Source organism: Bos taurus, chromosome 14, assembly GCF_002263795.3.
Source record: "Bos taurus isolate L1 Dominette 01449 registration number 42190680 breed Hereford chromosome 14, ARS-UCD2.0, whole genome shotgun sequence".
NCBI classification, from domain to species: domain Eukaryota; kingdom Metazoa; phylum Chordata; class Mammalia; order Artiodactyla; family Bovidae; genus Bos; species Bos taurus.
The window spans coordinates 45179609-45197502 of record NC_037341.1 but is presented as its reverse complement, the minus strand read 5'-3'; the positions used below and the strand labels follow the sequence as shown (position 1 = coordinate 45197502).

Below are 17894 nucleotides of genomic sequence, written 5' to 3'. Positions count from 1 at the left end.
ATTTCCTCTGACTACTATTTCGGAACTCCTCCATTAAGCGAAGCAAAACAGCGGGTTGAAATTACATCTCTATTTTTTTTACGTTACTTAAAAAAAATTAATTCAAGCCCTTGTTTTTTTCTTAAATAAAAGATACAGAAAGCTAAACGAATATGAAGTAACAGTCTTGTTTTCCTATCTCTTCATATCCCTTTCAAAATTTCTTTTTGTATAAGTCCAAAAAAATACAAAACCGAATTTTATGTGTAGACCCACTCATGTAGCAGATACACTATATTGTGTATTTTACCCAAATAGAAATATAAAATACTATAGAGTACTTTGATTTCTCTCTTAACATTTCTTGGAGACATTTCAATATTATTATATATAGATCTTTGCATTCTTTTTAATATTTGCAAGTCATTCTATTGTTTGAATGTACCATAATATAGCTAACTAGTGATTTCTGTATCTTGTTGTTGCAAATACTGCTGTAATGGAGAGGATAAATTCCTTACATGGCATTTCTTGGATCAGTGCATCTTAAATTTTGACAGATTAATAAAGTTCCTACTAAGAGTATGTGTGAGCGCTTGTTTTAGGCAGGTATTCTATTGTCTGTGTGTGTCATCCTCTATACCAGGCTGAGGGTGTGGTATCAATCGATGTAAGCAAAATAAGTAAATAAAGAATAGAAACTTGGATACAACAAAGGTGTTAGTCAGGGTCCCAGCAGGGAATAGAACACCCACTCAAATGAGAATAATTTAAGGATGAGTCATTTACAAAGAACTTTTTGTAATGATGCAAGTGGATAGACGGGAAACCCATGGAATCATGCAGTAATCTGCAGGTGGTAAATAGTGGCTGAGATATAACCTCTGAGGCATAATGGAGAGGAGGGAGCAGATATTGGACTTCAGGGAAGTCACATAGAGAAGTTCACCTTGAGAGGAGTGGTACATGGCCATATGTTGAGGGTCAAGGCATCATGAGGGTCCCCTTTCCCACAGTTTCCTGGGGACAGGGGTCCCATTGGCTTAGTGAAGCAGAAGCCAAAGCCCATGCTCTTCACTGGGGTCCATACCAGTCAATTTCACAAGGCAAACAGGATGGTTATAAAGGATGAAGAATACAGCAGCTTCCCACTACCTATCTATTTTATGCATGGTAGTGTTTACATGTCAAGGAAGCTCAGCATGGTGCTCTGTGATGGTCTAGAGGGATGGAGTTGGGGGCGTGGGAGGGAGGCTCTAGAGGAAGGGGATATATGTATACTTATAGCTGATTGATGTTGTTGTACAGCAGAAACGAACACAACACTGTAAAGCAATTACATTCCAATTAAAAAATATCCTATGACAAACCTTAAAGGCAAAGAATATTAAAAAATGAATGGGTATATATATATATATATATATATAGGCCTGGCATGCTGCGATTCATGGGGTCGCAAAGAGTCGGACACGACAGAGCGACTGATCTGATCTGATCTGATATATATGACCAAATGACTTTGCTGTATAACAGGAATTAACAATTGTAAACAATGTAAGTTGAACAATTATAAATTACAATGAACAATTGTAAATTATTTACAGCATTGTTAAAATTAACCATTGTAAACAATTTACAACATTGTAAATCAACTATACTACAATAAAAATAAATTTACAAAAGAGTGAAAAATAGATCTGAATAGGGCAAAAAATTAAAATCACCCCAACATAAAGATGATTTCTATCACTACTGATTTCGAGAATGACTCATCCCAAACCAGATAAGGACCTATACAAACTCAGCACATATCTAGGGGCAGAGTCTTTTTTTTTGTACAGTATATCTTCTTATTAACCAAATATTTTATTTTGTGAATCATCTATGGGGAGGGACCATATCTAACTTATTCATCACACTTTTAGCAGAACCCAGAACAATGCGTGGCACAGATGAAGCACTTAATAACTAGTAGTTGGGCAAATAAATGCAAGAAAAAAGTTTCTTATTTCTGAACTTGACATTTTATAATGTTATTTAAGCCAGCTTCTTCATTTTCATTTCCTAGGACTCGTGGTGGGAAATTGTCTTCTAGAGAATGGTGGGCCTCTCCTACTTTCATGAGAGGCCAACCCTAGAATTGAAGTCATACCAGCTTGGTTCTTCCAAGGGACTTACCTATATGATGAGGTCCAGGGTACAGGATTTCACTCATACACAGAGCATGTAAGTGTGTGCAGAATTGCTCAGTTGTGGCTGACTCTTTGCCACCCTATGGACTGTAGCCCGCCAGGCTCCTCTGTCCATGGGATTCTCTAGCCAAGAATACTGGAGTGGGTTGCCATGCCCTCCTCCAGGGGATCTTCCCCACCCAGCGATCAAACACACATCTCCTCTGTCTCTTGCATTGCAGGCAGATTCTTCACCAGATGAGCCATCAGGGAAGCCCACACAGCATAGTTGACGGGAATAATTACAGACATATAAACAGCATTCGAGGTGATGAGAGGTTTCCATTCCTACTTTTTCCAAAGTGTTTTTTTCCCCTTCAGGTTTATTGAGATTAAATTGACAAACAAAATTGTGTATATTTAGCAAGTACAATGAGATGATTTGGGACATTGTTACCACAGTCGAATTAATTGACACAATTCATCACCTTCCATAGTTACTATAGTTACCACAATGTACATTAGATCCTCAGTCCACAAAGGGTTCTGAACTCTCAATTGATCATCTCAAACATCTGTTCACAGTATGAACTTCCTTGATAGAGATTTCTTTTGCCTGTGTACATCTAGATTATTATTCTTGGAAATCTTTGAATCTAATTGACACTCATTCCATTAAGGCAGTGATCACATTGAACTGTATTGTTTTCCTCTTGAATGACTGTATTAAATATAAATTTTGTTGTCTAGCTGCCTGAAGTTTCAAACCCTGTCTTTTTCATCATGAAATCCACAACATGAATCTTGGCATTTAATAGGTGCTCAATAATTAGAAGCTTAATTTATTCAGGTCAACCGTTCTTTCCTTTTCTAGGCTCTTCTGGACACATCCCTAGACTTCAGAGATACAGCAAGAAAGTTAATTCTCACTCTTTTCTGCTACTGAACAGAGAGCATGAAAATGACCATGGTAAGATTTGGGCTTTAATATGAGACCAACTGGAGCTCACATCACAGTTTTGCCATTTCTAGCTTGATAACCTTGAGTTATCAACTTCTTGAGTTATTCAACTTCTCTGAGGTTGCTGAGAGAATGTAACAGGTTTATGTACATAGTAAGTTCACTGACATGAAGAAATACTAGCTTTCCCACTTCTATCACCCTCTTTTCCCTTAAGGGTACCAAAAGCTGTGCTGTGGTTAAAGTCAAAGGATGGGACCATGGATTCAAATGGGGGCATTTAAAGACCTTGTAATTTTAGAAAAATTCATGGCATGATGGGAATCAACATTCTTCCATTAACTTTCCTTTCCATGAGATGTGGAAACTTAATCCTAGTACTGCTTAATTTTCTGTATTTATTTTTTGGCCACTCCACACGGCACGAGGGATCTTAGTTCCCTAACCAGGATTCGAACCCATGCTCCCTGCAGTGGAAGCTCAGGTCTTAAACCACTGGACCACCAGGGAAGTCCCAATCTTAGTACTATATCAAATGAACAACTGAACACAATACCATAGGAATTTATGTACATTCACGCCCCTCTTTTCTACATAAGCTGGTAAACTTGTTTCAGGAATGTATAAAATTTGAATCAATGGATGTTTGTGTTGAAATGATAGTGTTATACCCTCATTCTCATTCATTCATGAATCTTGTGATCCATCTATGTGGGCCTTTAGATTAATCATCGATATTTTGTTCTTGAGTTAACCTGTCCACACAATTTAATAAACACACCAGGATTATTTCCCAACCTTATCAAATGCTGCTACATTAGCTTTCTTCAAGTTCTTTTCAGTTTTACATGACCATCTAAGTATTATACATAAAATTATAACATGAAAAATATACATTAAAATTATATAAAATGACACTATATGTAAAATTAAATATGTGCAATTGTAGCAGTCTTACTAATAGCATTAAATTATATCACCCAAATTCTGTTTCTAAAGGCTCAGGAGTCACAGTGTGTGGCATGCATAGCATTGTCCCCCTGTCCCTGTTCACCTTAATTGCCCCTTCCCTCACCATGCTCTCTCTAAAGCCTTTATTCCAGTCATGTAGACAGAACCTTCTTTTTGCTTCACCAAGGCTTTCTTTTTTAATTCTGGAACATGCACTTCCTTCTGTTTATTTCTATTGTGCCCCAACTTCCAATTCCACTCACATTCCCAAGGTCAGTTCCCTCTGCTCACCCTTCAGTTTTCTGCTTGAAACAGCAGCTTCCACAGAGGCCATTCCTGACCCCTCCTGGGGTCGCTCACCCTGCCAGGGCATCCTTGGCACCCTGCCCTTCTAATGGGTAGTGCTTTCCCTATGTCAATGTTAATGCTGATTTAACTTTCTTTTTTTTTTTATTTAATTTTTATTCTATACTGGAGAATAGTTGATTTACAATGTTGTGTTAGTTTCAGCAAATGTTGTGTTTGTATAGCAAAGTAATTCAGTTATACAAATGCATGTGATTTAACTTCCTGACTCTTTCTTTATATTATAAGACCTCAGAGGAAAGGACCTGTGAGTTGTCTGATTTCTTGTTATGTACCTGTTGTCTGTGCATGATCCCTGTGTGCATGCATGTTACATCATTTCATTCGTGTCTGACTCGGAGACCCCATGGACTGTAGCCCCCAGGCTCCTCTGTCCATGGGATTTCCCAGGCAAGAATACTGGAGTGGGTAGCCATTCCCATCTCCAGGGAACCTTCCCAACCCAGGGAACTATTCCAGGTCTCCTGCATTGCAGGCAGATTCTTTACCAATAAGTGACTTAGCATAGCATAGCATAGCATATCTGTAAAACAAGAGATGGGGTTAGTGGACTTCTAAGAAATCTTCTGCCTCTGGCCCAGGCAATATATATAATATTAAACTATCCAGTGAATGGATTCTACTATTTTCTTCCTGGTAAATTTTGTTTCTTTATGACAACTCCAAGTCATGATGCATGAAACACCGGAAAGAAGAAAGCAGATACCAACCACAAAAATTACATCATTAGTTAGGCTTGATTCTGAAATTAACTATTATTTTGTTTTTGTTTTGGGGGACCTAGCATAGTAGTAGTCTTAAAAGCAGACATTCTCGAAGGAGAAAAAGATGTTCTCAGTTCCTTAATATCTTTTAATATCAAGGTGGAAGATTAAACCATGTGGAGTGAAGTTCAGAATATGATCTAAGGGATATAGTTACCACAAAGGGAAGAGCAAAAGCCCATTCATCCTAGAGCACGTGGGGAGAAAGAAGAAAGTCAACAGGAAGCATGTAGTGAAATACACATGCTGTGGGTCTCTGTTGCTGTCGTTGTTTATTCGCTAAGCCATGTCTGACTCTTTTGTGACCCCATGAACTGTAATCCACCAGGCTCCTCTATCCATGGGGTTCTCCAGGCAAGAATACTGGAGTGGGTTGCCATTTTCTACTCCAGGGTATCTTCCCAACCCAGGGATCGAACCCGAGTCTCTCATGTCTCTTATGTCTTCCCAACCCAGGGATAGAACCTGAGTCTCTTATGTATCTGCATTGGCAGGCAGCTTCCTTACCACCAAGTCACCAAGGAAGCCATGCTGTGGGTCTCCGCTTCGTTTAAATCCCTAACAAGAATTTCCATACTGATAAGGGATATATTAGTCATCTTTAGCAGGAAGATGTACGTTCAAAGCTTTGAGCAAAGAAAATTTGATGAAAGGGCTATTTACAGAGAGGTATGGACAGAATTAAAGGAGCCAGTAAGAGATGAAGAAGCACTAAGGATTATCAACAGAGGGGAAGCATCAGAAAGAGGAGCTGGGTTTTGGGATCCACAAGAGGAAGAGTTTTAACTGTATGCAAGAGAGTCATTCAACAGGAGCTGTGACTATTGATACGAGAGAGCCAGTGTCAGACTCTGGCCCTACAGGGGGAGTGTGGAGGGAACACCTCTACTTCTCTCCCTCCCCACCTCCTGAATGCCAGCTGATGATGCTCAGCGATTTGGCAAATTCAAACCCAGAAACTAGAGGACAAGTGAGACTCTAATCTGGTCTAAAAGGGACAGTGGGATTTTTTTTTCTTGGATTTTCCCCCAGGAAAAAAATAACAGGGGCAAATGGAGAATAGCTAACACAAAATAATTTCCAGACACATGGGGTTGTGCTTTGTGTGCCCAGACGTAACCTGCGAAACGTCACAGCTAGTTTGGCACCATGTCAAAGGGGCATGCAAATCCTTGTCAGAGTGGACGTCTATGGAATTTGGCCCCTAACATGGATGGAGCTGGGTCTTAAACCTATTTGTCTTGCTCCCAAGCCCATGCTATTATCTAGTACCAACTATTTTTGGCTCTTGTTGTCAGATCCTCAGCAGAGAATCTGCTGAAACAGCACTTCTTTTTTCCAGTCTGATCTCCAAATGATGGAGTACCATTTCATTCTTGTAGGAAAATCTGAAGGTGTATTTTTTTTTAATGGCATTTCCTTCAGTACATCCGTTCAGTAGCAAAACACAATAAGAATGCATTTTCATCATTTTGATGAAATGGATCCAAGACTAAAAGAATACCACCTAATAGCATTTGCTAAGTGCTAATAAGTTTGAAATCTTCCTTTTCCTAAACTATGCCAACTGGGTTCAAATTTTTACCTTGCCTCTTACTTATAATATGACTTTGGCAAACTGTTTGAATTCTTTGTATGTCATTTTCTGTACCTGTGAGATTGAGGTGAAATAAGATAGATGTTAGGAATCAATATTTTCATGTACCTAAAGTCCTTTGAAGAGTGATTGGTATATATTACAGATTAAAGGGACTTCCCTGGTGGTCTAGTGGTTAAGAATCTGCCTGCTAATGCAGGGGACACAAGTTCAATCCCTGCTCTGGGCAGATCCCACATACTGCAGAGCAACTAAGCCTGTGCACCACAACTACTGAAGCCCTTGCCCCTAAAGCCTGTGCTCTGCAACAAGAGAAGCCACGGCGATGAGAAACCCATGCACCTCACTAGAGAGCGGCCCTCACTCTCCACTACCAGGAGAAAAGCCTGTGAAGCAACAAAGACCCAGCACGAGCAAAAATAAATAAAATTTTAAGAAAAAACAACTGTGACTCCCAGCTAAATCCATATTTAGAGAAAAAATGATTAAAACTCAGTAAATGGTATTATTACATCTCTTAACAATAACACCTTGTGCTTTTTATTCAGCAAACTTTTAGTGGACACCCACTCTACAGGGAAGACCTATAAAAAATGGTTTTTGTACTTAACATCAGAACTTGGTAGGAAAAACAGACTAGTTAATATAAGGAATTGCATGACAATTCAGAGAGAGTCATAGAGGTCTGAGTTACACTGCTGCTGCTGCTGCTGCTGCTAAGTCGCTTCAGTCGTGTCCGACTCTGTGCGACCCCATAGACAGCAGCCCACCAGGCTCTCCCATCCCTGGGATTCTCCAGGCAAGAACACCGGAGTGGGTTGCCATTTCCTTCTCCAATGCATGAAAGTGAACAGAGAAAGTGAAGTCGCTCAGTCGTGTCCGACCCTCAGCGACCCCATGGACTGCAGCCTACCAGTCCATGGGGTCGCTGAGGGTCAGACACGACTGACTACCATTATTGACTGGTGTTGTCACAAATTCAAACTGGCCAGACAATGGTTGAGATGTGAAATAGGCAAGAAGGGAAACCAAACTTTGTGATCAATATGATAGTCATTCCTTATTTGTGATACGTTTGAACTTTTGTTTTTTTAAGGTTTTAACGTTTTAAAAAGTCTTTTCAAGAAATAACCCTGGTTTTATGGAATTTTCACTGGGGCAGCCGCTCAGAGACACAAGCTCAGTTGCCAGCACTACAACTTGCTGGCTCTGTGCTGCTGGACCATCCTCTCTGAGCATCCTCATTTGTAAAATGAACCTAGCATCTACCCTTCTGTGCTGCCCCCATAAAACACCATTAGGATCAAATAAGCTAAATGGATGTGCTAGTAAGAGTGTTAAAAACATGAGACTTTGTGCAAATGTAAAGAGGAAGGTTGTTATCCCATGATATACCCTGAGGTGACACTGTAGTTGTTAAAAACACAGGGCTTGGATTTCAGATATTGTTGCCGTTTAGTCACTAAACAGTCTTTAATGTCGCTAAAAAGTCTTTAATGTCACTAAAAAGACTTTAGTCTTTTATGCCCCCATGGACTGTAGCCTGCCAAACCCATCTGTCCATGGGATTTCCCAGGCAAGAATACTGGAGTAGGTGGTAATTTCCTTCTCCAGGGGATTTTCTTGGCCCAGCTATCAAACCCACATTTCCCACCTCTCCTGTATTAGCAGGCAGATTCTTTACCACTGAGCCACCAGGGAAGCCTTGGATTTCAGATATACTTGTGTTTGAATCCTGGCTTTGCCACTTACTAGCTGTGCAAACTTGGTTGAGTAATTAATCTTTCTGACCCTCATTTTATGTAGTGGATCATTTTGAGAATTTGTTGAGATTGTGTGTAGAAAATGTTTAGCACATTATTAATATCAAAGCTCAATAAGCTCTTTAAAAAACTATTCTTTACACTGCAGCTTGGGTAGGAATGCATCATAGTAATCAAATGAAGAAGCAATCTTGCACCTAAAATTTATAACTAAGAGTCATAACAGAAGAGAGAAACTATATTTGTATTTGTCTCCCAGGGTCAGCAAGATGACTTGAGGAAGTTTTGAAATGTTAGAATTCAGACAAGCAATATGGAAAGTCAAAACAATATACCAAATTGTGCCTGTGGCATATGCAGAAGGTAGATAAAGCTTATCACTTCTAATTTAAAAGGGGAGATTTATTAAACTAGATAAGGATCTAGAATTTGTGATAAATTTTGTTTCTGTTTCTTATCCAACCACTTTTCTGTTTTTAATAATTTACACCTCTGAAGTTACGTGGACCATGTAACACTTTTATCACCCAGACTTTCAAATGACACAAAGACTTGCAGACACCCAGAAACAATAGCAGGAAGCCAGAGAATTTACCTAAAAATTGAAGGTGAGTCAAATAGGAAAAGTCTTCGTAACCAAGAGCAACCAGACAGCGTCTAATGTGACTTTCCCACATGAAAGACTGTTATAACAAAAAACCCCACCAGTATCCTAAGCCGTAGAGTTTTGCCAAAAACACACATGAAAAAAACATTTCCTGTCTGTGCTGAACTACCAAGTTGCTGTGACATTATGTGTCTGGGTGTGACTTTCATTTTTTTTCTCTTTTTTTAAAAAATATAAATTTATTTATTTTAATTGGAGGTTAATTACTTTACAATATTGTATTGGTCTTGCCATACATCAACATGAACACATGTATACCTGTGGCGGATTCATGTTTATGTATGGGTGTGACTTTCAATACAGATAAACAGTCTTGCTCTTTTTTTTTTCAGAGATAACATTACCAACAGTATATTCCAGACTCAAATTCTGTTTGTTTTCTTATCTGATATTTATTGAAACTTCATATTATTTTCATAATTGGTCTCTATTTTCATATATGCATATGGCAATGCAAATAGAAATTTGAGGGGCATAGAAATCCTAGAGCATTAGGGCTAGAAGAAGACTTAATAGTAACTTGCATGTGTGCTAAGTCACTTCAGTCGTGTCCAACTCTTTGTGACCCTATGGACTGTAGCCCACCAGGTTCCTCTATCCAAATGAAGAGGATTCCAAGGGAAGAGATTCTCTAGGCAAGAATGCTAGAGTGAGTTTCCATGCCCTTCTCCTGGTGATCTTCCCGACCCAGGGTCAAACCTGCATCTCTTACATCTGCTGCCTAGGCAGGCAGGTTCTTTACCACTAGAGCCACCTGGGAAGCCCCATAGTGACTTAGTCAGATGCAAATACTGAACCCAAGAGAGGATGATGATTCTTTGAAAATCTCACACTTAGAAGTGAGACCACCATATCTTCTTTCTATTTCCTTTTACTTTTCCACTATATAATGCTGCCTTTCAAAATAAGTCAACAAAAACAAGTCTTAAGAAAAAAGTTAGAACAAATACCTGTACAGGGGAATTTTTACTATTGTGGATATTGGAAACACTCAAACTAGGGAGATCACATATCCTAGTTTGTCCAGAGTAGTTCAGTCTGCATCTGTTGTCCTGTTGTAATCATCAATAGTCCCCCATTTGCTCTCATAATTGTGTGATTTAGAAGATAATTTCTATGGTCACCTTAATGAAGGCACAAGTTTCTTGTTGAATGTGAAGAGTCACATTTTACTTGCAAAGAACCTGAAGGTACATTCTAACTTGGCCTTCCGTAAGGAAGTATACACAAGCTATTATAAGCGTTTGGGATTGAAAAGAGGCTGGGGGATGGGAAATACTGTGTGCTTGAAAATGAGCAAGGTCACACACAATGGCCATAGTAAAGCTGTGCTCAGTCACTCAGTTGTGTCTGACTCTTTTCGACCCCATGGACTGTAGTCCACCAGGCTCCTCTGTCCATGGAATTTCCCATACAAGAATACTGTAGTGGGTTGCCATTTCCTACTCCAGAGGATCTTTCCAACCTAGGGACGGAACCTGCATCTCCTGCGTCTTTTGCATTGGCAGGTGGATTCTTTACCACTGAGCCACCTGGAAAGCCCAGAGTAGAACTAACCACTACCAGAAAGACCCAAGCATGTACATGTAGCTTTGCAAGATGTCTTCAATGAGAATTTTGGTTCTGTTTTTATTTTTATTTTTTTTAACAAACAAACACACATGAAAGAGTAGTAAAGCTATGCTGTGACTGAAAAAACACAGCTGGGACCCAAACACATTGAGACCCAAACTCATGTTTCAGCAAAATGTAACCTGAGGCTTATTACTCTAAATCTCTGGATCTTATTATTTCCATCGTTTATAAAGTAAAATGACTCGATGAGACTCTTTGTTTTCTTTCTAGCTCCAATTTTAGACTCCCATGGATTTGTTAATTAGCTTTCATGATTTTATCATTTCTCAGGAAAAATTATTACTCATACAGCCACCCCCGCCTCCACCATCACCATCACCAATTTGCCTCAAGCTCTTGATGAAATTTCCTCAGAAATTTCAGAAAATGAGAACCACAAAGAATTTCTCCATCTGGAATTTGCCTTGGGCATTAATACAACTTACCACAACCTAACAACTTAAGGTCATGTTGGTAGGCCAATGTTTCAGATTTCACCTTCCAATACAGAGAGTGAAAGTTTGATCCCTGGTGGGGGAGCTAAGATTCCACGTGCCTCATAGACAAAAAAATAGTATGTAAACAACAGAATTTGTTACTGTAACAAATTCAATAAAGACTTTTAAAATGATATGCATTAAAGAAAAAAAAATAATCTTAAAAACAGCAACAACATAAAACAACGTGAGTTCAGAACAATAGGGGTCCATCTTTCCATCCCAGTGTCCTGGGATGTCATTGCATGTTTCATGTTTTTATCTTTTTAGCTCAGTGGCAAACGAAGGCTCTACCTGTATACAAGGAGTGGATAAAATGTGGCATGACCAATCGGCTCAACTCTGCTTTTTCTCCCCAGTTGGCTTAGAATTTGGCCCAGCAACTCATGATGACAATAGGGAAAACTGAAACAATAGGATTAGATATGCTATAACCTCATTTGATGGCATGAATAGACCCAGCTTCATTTTTTCTGAACTCCATTGCTGAGTTTTAATGAGAAGTCCAAAGGTCAATTACTTTTTGACCGCCTGTTTGAAGAGAAAACTGATAGCTGGGAAAGTTGATTGTATCATTCACTCTGCACACACAGCAAATTGGTTTTCTATTTATGGAGAATGTTTTTAATTAGTGTTTGTATCATGCATTAAAACTGGGCAACTATAAATAGTTAACAGCTGTGATATTTTATACCTTAAAATTCAAAACTTCCCCCCACCCCCCACCTCAGTTTGATGAATTCTAACCCATAGCTCTCTGTTTACATGTTTGCTATTTTGGTTCTGTGTAATTCTAGAAATAACTAGTTTCAGACAGTTATGGTTTAGTGAACGCAGGGAATTGCTTTTGCTAAAATTATTGTTGCTTGTTTCTAAAACTCCTACAGAATAAATCTACGGTCTTTGGAAAAGCAAAAGTTATTTCCAATGACACATACTATTTGCTGAAAATTTACGGTAGATTGACTCATGCATCTTTGCATTGTACTTAGATTAAAATACTATAGCTTTGGTTGAGCGGCAGATGTGTCAGTGGCCTCTCTGTGGCTTAACAGTTTGTTTTGATAGGACGTAGAAAGTTTACCTAATTATAGGAGGCTCATTATTGGTTCTGAAGGAGGAAAAAAGTCATCTCAACATTGATTTCTTCTGGAAGTGAATCATGCAGTTGTATAACTTTTAGCACCACTGTCTGTCTCCATCTGTGATCTTCTTTTTTTTCTTTTAGTTAATGTGAAGTTTGTCATTTCAAATAATGTCTGATGTCTGGCCCCAAGCTATTTGTAGATTTATCCTACCCAACATGTGTCACTGATCCTTGTTTAGATTCTGCAGCCTTCATTCTGGCAGACTCTTTTCATTTTAGCCTTGCTTTTGCTTTGTTGATGGCTCTGTACAGATTATAATGGACTCTTTCAGAAACAGTATGATTAATGGTGATTATCATAAGTCCATTGATGTACAGTAAATTGGAATTCTTGACATGAATTTATCATTCAGATTAAATATTAGCCTCGTCTTATTTCAACAGTTGCTTTGCCCATATTTTATATTGGCCAACCCATCCTTTTAATGGTACCACTTAAAGAAACAATAGATAGTTCAAACTATTCACTCAACACATCCAGTCTCTATATTGAAGCTAGAGATGTTGGAATTCTTCTAAACATGAAAGATGCCTTAATTTTCAAACAATTGTAATTTTACAATTAGACTTTCCTGAGTTTTACGTGGTATTGTATCTGTTTTATTGTGGTTTTGTTGTTGTTGTTCAGTCACTAACTTAGATCGGACTCTTTGCAACCTCATGGATTGTAGCACTCCAGGCTCCTTTGTTCTCCTAGTGAAATGAAAGTTACTCCAAGTGAAGAGTACAGCTCTTTGCAACCTCACTCAGTCATGTCCGACTCTTTGCAGCCCATAGACCGCCAGGCTCCTCTGTCCATGGGATTCTCCAGGAAAGAATACTGGAGTGGGTTGCCATTCCCTTCTTCAGGAGATCTTCCTGACTCAGGGATCAAACCTGGGTCTCCTGCATTGCAGGCAGATTCTTTACCACCTGAGCCACTAGGGCATAGGGCTTCCCCGAGTGTGCTCAAATTCATGCCCTTGAGTTGGTGATGCTATCTAGCCATCTCATTCTCTGCCACGCTCTTCTCCTTTATCTGGGGCTTCCCTGGTGGCTCAGATGGTAAAGAATCTGCCTGCAATGCAGGATACCCACGTTCTATCCCTGGATTGGGAAGATCCCCTGGAGAAGGTTATGAATGTTGTTGCTTATTTAGAAATAAATTTTATTTCATTTAGACCTGATATTGAGCTATAGACTGTCTTCCTATGGCCTTATGAGTTAGTCAATGGCTTTACCACATATTGAACCATAGAATTTTCTTCCCCACATTTAGCTTTCATGTGAAGTAACCAGCATGAACTTGCATGTCAAGAATTCAGCAAAGAATGTGATGAGGTCTTGGGAAGAGCATTCCCTTAGGAAATCTTAGCTTAGTTGACTTAGTTCTAAGTAATCTGGCTCTTCTACTTTGGACTCTACTCAAAAATGTGTGTGAGGAGGAATATATACCAACACGTTATTAATGGGTACCTTCTCAAAAGAAGCAGTACATCATTATCACAGAGAAGCAACCACTTTCAAATAAAAGAGTACATGGAGCAGTGTACAAGGTAAACATCTTGGGTCCATCTGAGCTTTGGTGAAACTGGTTTACCACTTTGGCTCTAATTCCACATGGGTAATGGATCAGGCAGCTAGAGAAGCATGGACTCTTTTCAACTGTGGAAGTTCAGGGCGTGACTCCAAGCCAGAAGTGTGGCCATGGCCAGCTGTCTCAAGCCTCTGTGTGTACTCAGTAACCAAGAGTATGTTACAACATATACTGTGTCACATCCAGCCATTAGCCTTCCAGATCAAGTTAAGAGAGTCTTTCTTGCACTGATACACCAGCAAGGAAGCTTCATTTAAATTATAGGGATCAGGAAGCACAAAGGTAGAGAGACTAATGCTCAAAGTGAAATTTGGACTTTCACTTTCCAGCTCTTAATAGTGGCATTTCTACTTCTGTCTTTTTAGAGGACTAATATACATGTACTATTCAGATGCAGGTTTTTCAACACCCCGCCCCCTGCCATCAGCTGGAATGGAGATGTTTCTTCTCTGAAAAATGTGCAAATAAGGATATATATTTACTCTTTTAAACATAAACCCCCCGAGAGGTATTGTTTTATTTCTGAACTAAAGCCCTCCAGTTTTCTACATTTTTCTGTAGGAATGTGATTACATAGTATAAAGAAAAACTAAAAACTAATAGGAGAAAACAGATGGCCTTGAAAGTCCAATGTCAAAGGTGTCATGCCAATTACAGTAAAAATCCAATTAATAAAACACAGCTCTCAGCAATAATGCAAATAAGTGGAAAGTCTGAATTATCCTCTTATTTAAAAAGCATGTCGGGAAAACAAGCTTATCTCATAGATGTTAGCAAAATATGATTTTCAAGATAAATTCTAGAGTTGGAACAAATTTAATCTATCTCCATACATAAACCTGTCTACTGTAGAATGAGTCATCATTCCACACGGTAACTCCTAATGCTCTATACTCAATCATCAAAGAAAGAGATAATTTTTAAAAGCATCCTTATTTACTAAGCCACAAGAACAGCATAATCGAATTTTTTAAGTTTGGCTTGTTTTTTTAAATTAGTTTTTCAACAAAGAAATATTCTCAAGTTCAAAGGCTGAGTCTTACTGTACTGTCTCCAGTGCTTAGGCAAGTACATGGCAGAGTCAGTACTCATAAATTCTTGATGAATCAAAGGAATTTTCTTTTAATACCAATTATAGGAGCTGTATAATTGACCCTGAAGAAGAAACAAAAAGCCATCTCAGCACTGGCTGCGTCTGGAAAAGAACCATGCTATAACTTCTAGCACTCCTGTCTGTCTCCATCAATGATCCGAAAATTCAATTATCTAAAAATTCAGTTTCCCCCATTTTTCAGAAATACACTGTCAGTGTGGTTGAATTAGCTTTTGCTTGGAGAGACAAACTGGCTTTCAAGGCTGAAGTTGCAACTCTGAAACTGATTGCCTCTACTCATAGTTCAAATGATGATTACTAGCCGTGAAACCTTGGGCAAGCCACTTAACTTCTAAATACCTGCTTCCTGGTAAGAATAGTGCATATCTACTTGGCTTTTGGGGAGCATCTAGTTCATACATGTAAAGCACTTGTAAAAGTGAATGTTCCCCAGCACTTCGTAAGTCTTAGCTATTTTATTTTGCTGGATTACTAAAAGGAAAGCATTCTATTTCAGATTGCTTGTCACATAATTTCTAAGAATTTCTACGGTAATCAGAACATAACTGATCTTCTTTTTAATATTTTACTGGATGTCAAGGAAAAATAAGAAAGTTTACTTGGCCTGTGAAGTACTGATTTAATTATAAACTCACCATTATCTCTTGAAATCATTTTATGACAGCCTTAAAGTGATATGATTTCTTCAGAAGTTAGTAAAGAGATTTTCTATCCAAGAGAAGCTTATAAATCATCAGATAGAGGATACAAGAAAAATATAGACACACTGGTGTCTCAGATGATAAAGAATCCACCTGCAATGTGGGAGACCTGGGTTCAGGGTTCAATCCCTGGTTGGGAAGATCCCCTGGAGGAGGGCATGGCAACCCACTCTAGTATTCTTGCCTGGAGAATCCTCATGGACAGAGGAGCCTGGCAGTCTATAGTCCATGGAGTTGCAAAGAGTTGGACATGACTGAGCAACTTAGCATACACATAGTCTGATTAAATGTCTGGATGTCTGTTTTATTCCTCAGGAAAAACATTTTATAATTTTTGATGTGATAATTTATTTTACTCTAATACAACAGCTTATACTTTTTAAGACAATGAAAAAAAATATTGTATAATTCTAAGACTCATGTGAAAAAAAATTTTTTTGGAGATAAAAAGACAATAAATCAGTTCATATCCAGGTCACTAGATACCAAGCAATCCTTTGCCACTATGGAAGCATATCTGAGTGATTCTATCCTGGATTTACTGACTTGTTTATAAAATGGGAAAAACAGGACCAAGTCAGGAGCTTGCTGCCTATGTTGGTCAGGTAGCTGTGATCTTTCCATCACTCTTACAGTGAAAAGGAGTACGTCAAGGCCATATATTGTCACCCTGTTTATTTAACTTATATGCAGAGTACATCATGAGAAATGCTAGACTGAAAGAAACACAAGCTGGAATCAAGATTGCCGGGAGAAATCTCAATAACCTCAGACATGCAGATGACACCACCCTTATGGCAGAAAGTGAAGAGGAACTAAAAAGCCTCTTGATGAAAGTGAAAGTGAAGAGTGAAAAAGTTGGCTTAAAGCTCAACATTCAGAAAACGAATGGCATCCGATCCCATCACTTCATGGGAAATAGATGGGGAAACAGTGGAAACAGTGTCAGACTTTATTTTGGGGGGCTCCAAAATCACTGCAGATGGTGACTGCAGTGATGAAATTAAAAGACGCTTACCCCTTGGAAGGAAGGTTATGACCAACCTAGATAGCGTATTCAAAAGCAGAGGCATTACTTTGCCAACAAAGGTTCGTCTAGTCAAGGCTATGGTTTTCCCTGTGGTCATGTATGGATGTGAGAGTTGGACTGTGAAGAAAGCTGAGCGCCAAAGAATTGATGCTTTTGAACTGTGGTGTTGGAGAAGGCTCTTGAGAGTCCCTTGGACTGCAAGGAGATCCAACCAGTCCATTCTGAAGGAGATCAGCCCTGGGATTTCTTTGGAAGGAATGATGCTAAAGCTGAAATTCCAGTACTTTGGCCACCTCATGTGAAGAGTTGACTCATTGGAAAAGACTCTGATGCTGGGAGGGATTGGAGACAAGAGGAGAAGGGGACGCCAGAGGATGAGATGGCTGGATGGCATCACTGACTCGATGGACGTGAGTCTGAGTGAACTCCGGGAGTTGGTGATGGACAGGGAGGCCTGGCGTGCTGCGATTCATGGGGTCGCAAAGAGTCGGACACGACTGAGTGACTGATCCGATCTGATCTGATATCTAAAATATTCTGAGTCCCACTACCAACAAGAAAAGTTAAAGTATCAATAAACAGTTAGGCTAAAGATGAAGCAGAGCAAGAGTGAGAGCTATTTGCTTTTTCAAAATGAATAAATCCTACTTCCATCCTTTTTCCAAAGTTTAAGTGTTTGAGTGAAATACCCATGTCCTTTACAGCTGTAGACTGAAACCCATTTTTCAAGTTAGAGGGATAAGGGCTGCAAATTTTTAAAAATTTTTTTCATTTACTTATGAATCATAAGAGTCTGTAATGAAATCTAAAGCTTAATTAATTATTAAAAATGAAGTAGAAATAAGAGCACAGTTCAGTTCAGTTCAATCGCTCAGTCATGTCTGACTCTTGGACTCCATGGACTGCAGCACGCCAGGCCTCCCTGTCCATCACCAACTCCCAGAGTTTACCCGAACTCATGTCCGTTGAGTTGGTGATGCCATCCAACCATCTCAT

General features: G+C 39.1%; 1 protein-coding gene across 2 annotated transcripts in view; it reads left to right on the top strand.

Annotated features, from left to right (window-relative positions):
* COLEC10 (collectin subfamily member 10) overlaps positions 1 to 17894 on the top strand; it is a 195041-nt gene that overhangs the window by 102200 nt on the left and 74947 nt on the right. For both annotated transcript variants that reach the window (XM_025001502.2, XM_059893191.1), the window contains one exon: positions 3025 to 3120. The gene's annotated coding sequence lies outside the window, so the exon portion shown is untranslated. The remainder of the gene's footprint in view (positions 1 to 3024; positions 3121 to 17894) is intronic.